Source organism: Hylobates moloch, unplaced genomic scaffold (genome assembly GCF_009828535.3).
Source record: "Hylobates moloch isolate HMO894 unplaced genomic scaffold, HMol_V3 SCAFFOLD_2, whole genome shotgun sequence".
Taxonomy (NCBI): Eukaryota; Metazoa; Chordata; class Mammalia; order Primates; family Hylobatidae; genus Hylobates; species Hylobates moloch.
The window spans coordinates 134,872,450-134,877,328 of NW_026652277.1; the positions used below are offsets into that span (position 1 = coordinate 134,872,450).

The window sequence follows — 4,879 nt, forward strand, 5'->3', positions numbered from 1 at the left end:
GATGATGGGGTTTTCTAAATATACAATCATGTCATCTGCAAACAGAGACAACTGGACTTCTCTTTTCCTATTTGAATACCCTTTATTTCTTTCTTTTGCCTGATTGCCCTGGCCAGAACTTCCAATACTATGTTGAATAGAAGCAGTGAGAGAGGGCATCCTTGTCTTGTGCCAGTTTTCAAAGGAATGCTTCCAGCTTTTGCCCATTCAGTATGATATTGGCTGTGGGTTTGTCATAAATAGCTCTTATCAACCATACCACCCTAAATACGCCTGATCTCTTCTGATCTCAGAAGCTAAGCAGGGTTGAGCCTGGTTAGAACTTGGATGAAAGACCACCTGGGAATACCAGGTGCTGTATTTCATTTGTTTTAAGAATTTTTTTACTTGCTTCCTAATTATTTAATTTACCTAATAGTCATTCCAGAGCATATTTTATAATTTTCATGTATTTCTATAGTTTCCAAAGTTCTTTTTAATATTGATTTCTAGTTTTATTCCACTGTGGTTTGAGAAGATATTTGATATAATTTGGATTTTTAAAAACTGATGGAGACTTGTTTTATGGCCTAACTTATGGTCTACCCTGAAGAATGTACCACATGCTGGTAAAAAGAATGTGTATTCTGCAGTTGTTAGATGAAATGTCCTGTAAATGTTATAGGTCCATCTGTTGTATTAGAATCTATCTCTCCCTTTAAATCTGATAATATTTGTTTTATACATCTGGGTGCTCTGATATTCAGTGTATAAACACACAAAGGCACCCAAATCAATCAATCAATCAATCTTTCTTTCTTTCTTTCTTTCTTTCTTTTTTTCTTTCTATCATCTCACCCTACATACATATATATGTATATATGTGTACCCAATTCTTTATTCTATATATGTAGAGATTATTATTATATTCTCTTGTTTTATCTTACATAAGTACAGCTATTCCTGTTTGCTTTTTGTTTCTGTTTACATGGAATATTTTTTTTCCATCTCTTTTCTTGCCATCTGTGTGGGTCTTTACAGGTGAGGTAAAGTTTCTTGTAGGCAGCATATAGTTGGGTTGTGCTTTTTTTAAAATCCATTCAGCCAGTCTATACCTTTCAAGTGGAAAGTTCAATCTATTTACATTCAAGGTTATTGAAATGTAAGGACTTATTCCTCTTCTTTTGTTACTTGTTTTCTGTGTGTGTGTGTGTGTGTGTGTGTGTGTGTGTGTGTGTGTGTGTGTTGTGTGTGTGTGTGTGTGTGTGTGTGTGTGTGTGTGTGTGTGTGTGTTCCCTTTGTTTTTTCTTTCTCTCTTATTTTTTTCATTTTAGTCTGATGGTTTTCTGTAGTGGTAATATTTGAGTTCTTTCTCTTTCTTATTAGTTTGTTTACTCTACCAGTAGGTTTCATACTTTCATGTGTTTTTATGATGGTATCATTGTTTTATATACCCTTTGTTTCTTTCTTTCTCTCTTATTATGTATCATTGTGGTTTGGTGGTTTTCTGTAGTGGTAACATTTGGAATTTTTCTTTACTTATTTGTGTGTTTGTTCTACCAGTGGGTCTTATACTTTCATGTTTTTATGATGATATTGTCCTTTTGCTTCCACGTGTAGGACTCCCTTCTGCATTTCTTATAGGGCACATCTAGTGATAAATTCCCTCAGCTTTTGGCCATCTTGGAAATACTTTATTTCTCCTTAATTTATGAAGGATAATTTTAGTTATAGTATCCTAGATTAACAGGGCTTTTTTCTTTCAGAACTTTGAATATATTGTTCTATTCTCTTCTGGCCCATAAGGTTTCTGCTAGGATATCTGCTATTAGTCAGATGGGGGTTCCCTTATAATTGACTAGATGCTTTTCTCTTGCTGTTTTTAAAAAATATCTCTTTTTTTTTTGCTTTTGATATTTTAACCATAATGTGCCATGGAGAAGATATTTTTGGGTTGTATGTATTTGGGGATCTCTGAGTTCCCTGTATCTGTATGCTATATGTCTAACTCTCTTGCCAGACCTGGGAAGTTTTTGGCTATCATTTTATTATATAGGTTTTCTATCTCATTGGTTTTCTCTGCCTTCCAGAACACCAAATATTTAAACATTTCACCATATTGTGGTATTCCATATGTCATGTAAGCTTTGTTAATTTTTTTTGTTCTTTTTTTCTTTATTTTTGTCTAACTGGGTTATTTCAAAAGACCATCTTCAAGTTCTGAGAGTCTTTCTTCTGCTTGACCTAGTCTACTGTTGAAGCTCTTTTATGTATTTTTTATTTCATTCAAGGAATTATTCAGTTTCAGAATTTCTATTTGATTCTTTTTTTATATCTATCTCTTTGGTAAATTTCCCATTTATACCCTGATATGTTTATCTGATTCTTTATATTACTTATCTGTGTTCTCTTTTATCTCATTGAGCTTCTTTAATATCATTATTTTGAATTATTTTTCTGGCATTTCAAAAATTTTTTCCATTGGAATCTTTTGTAGAGAATTATTGTGTTTCTTTGGAGGTGTCATGTTTCCTTGTTTTTTTTTTTCATGTTTCTGTGCCCTTATATTGATATATGTGCATTGGGTGTAATAGTTGCTTTTTACAGATTTTTGGATTTGCTTTCATCGGGGAGGACTTTCTTCTGGAGATATATTTATAGTGTTGGTTAGGTAGGGCACTTTGGCTTTGATTCTGGGTGTGTGTAGTAGTAGTATAGTTCTTGGATAATTTCTTTGGCTGTAAACAGTGTCAGTGTTGTCTGCGATTTCCTCAGTAGGTTAGGGTGCAGTTGTGAGTGCAGGCTGTGGTAAAGTTTTTCTGGGGAGGGGGATGTCAGATGAGCCAGTCCTCAGGCCCCAGTGGTGGCAGCAATAGGCCAAGCATGCTTATCCTTTGACCCCAGGGTACTATGCACCAGCACCATTGTTAGCACATCCAGATGGGCCAATTCTTGAACCTCCAGGTGGCTTGCTTGGGTACTGATTGCGGCAGTGGTGGGCCAGGTGGGTGGGCAGGTCTTCAGGTCTCTGGGAAGTAGGTGTGGCATGGACAATGGCAGGACAACCCTCTCGTTCCCATGTGGTCCATGGTGGTGTTGGCAGTGGCTGTGATGGACTGAGCCTTTGTATTTTTTGTCTTGTGTTGGTATCAGTGTGATAGTGGCCCTTTGTACTGCATTGTCAGGTCCTAGGGTTCTCTTGACTATAATTTCCAGAAAAGCAGAGTTTTGGTATCCTGCTTACTGTGCCAAAACTGTGAGGGCCGAAGGAAAACTTCCCCTTTGTCCTCTGAAGTTTGGTTGAAAAATCAACTGGATATGCAGTAACATCTTCCCAGGAACTGATCCTTGTTTTCTTTTGGTTGTATAGATTGAACAATATCAGTGTTTGGCTACCCATCTATCTTTCCTTTAGTGACACCATGTTCTATCAACTGTCTCTGTAGCTCTTTTCAATTTAGGTCCGTCTAGCTATGTGTTATATCCTGTAAGCTACCTGGCTGTGCTCTATTGTATATACTAAATGACATGACTTGTGCCCCCCATATTCATAGATAGAAGGCTTAATCCACAATGTGACTGTATTTGAAGATAGGACTTTTGGGTAGTAAGTAAAGTTGAATTATTTCATAAAGGTGGGGGCTGCAAACTAATAGTTAGTGTCCTTTTAAAAAGGAAGAGATACCAGAGATCTCTCCACCCCCTACCACATGTGCACATAGAGGAAAGGCCATGTGAAGACACAGTGAGAAGGTGGCTATCTGCAAGCCGGAAGAAAGCCCTCACCAGACACTGAATTTGTTGGTTCCTTGATCATGGACTTCTAGCCTCCAGAACTGTGAGGAAATACATTTCTGTTGTTTAAGCCCCCCAGCCTGTGATATTTTGTGACAGCAGCTCGAGCAGACAAATCCACTACTATTCTGACTGCTGCTCATTATGCCTGCTTTGCTCCTGAAAGTTAAGTCCTGCCTCCCTGTCACTACTATTTTGGGATCCTATCTCTCCATTATTATTAGTGAGCCCAGTGTCTCCTGCCATCAGCCCTGTCCTCCAAGTAGAGCACCATCAAGCTCTCAATGATGCCTGTTCCTTTTTCACCTGTGCAGCCCTCCTGCTTTGATAAGCCATGTTCTCTGTGCTCTCCCACAGAATGTGATCACTTTTTTTTTCCCCTGAACTTACATGGTGTGTCCACCTTACCTGCCCACTTCTCTGAACCTTTTATCCCTTTTCCATCATCTGCCATGGCAACTCTGGTATATAAGTTAGCCATATAAATTTACTTGATTCCACTGCCATCTAACTCATCCGTGTTAGAGTCCTATGTAGTTTATTACTGTTGAACAGACATTTCAACACTTCCTCCTTATAACTTGCCTTCCTTTAAAATCAAACTTTTATGTAGAACTTTCTCATTCATCCTATCCTCACAGTAGCCATGCATACTTATTGAGTTGCGTGTTGCCCCTCAGAGGCCCCATGAGAGGATGTATTAGTTACTTAGGACTGCCTTATCAAACTACCACAAACTGGGTGGCTTAAAACAACTGTCATTGTTTTTTTCACAGTTCAGAAGGCTAAAAGTCCCAAATCAAGGTATTGGCAAGACCATGCTCCTGTTGAAACCTGTAGGGGAATCCTTCCTTGCCTCCTCCTGTTGACAGTGATTTGCTATCAATCCTTGGCATTCCTTGGCTTGGCTTGCAGCTGCCTAGTCCAGTCTCTGCTTTCATCATCATACGGTCTTCTCCCTATGTGTCTTTGTCTCTTTCCATCAACTTCTTTATAAGGACACTAGTCAAATTGGGTTACGGGCTCACCCTGCTTCAGTAGGACCTCACTTCAATTACATCCATAGTGAACCTCCTTTCAAATATGGTCACATTCTGAGGTACTG

The 4,879-nt window shown here is 38.3% G+C and overlaps 1 pseudogene; it reads left to right on the top strand.

Annotated features, from left to right (window-relative positions):
• The first annotated feature begins 245 nt into the window (after window positions 1-245).
• On the top strand, window positions 246-364 carry LOC116477648 (5S ribosomal RNA; annotated as a pseudogene).
• Window positions 365-4,879: the final 4,515 nt, after the last annotated feature.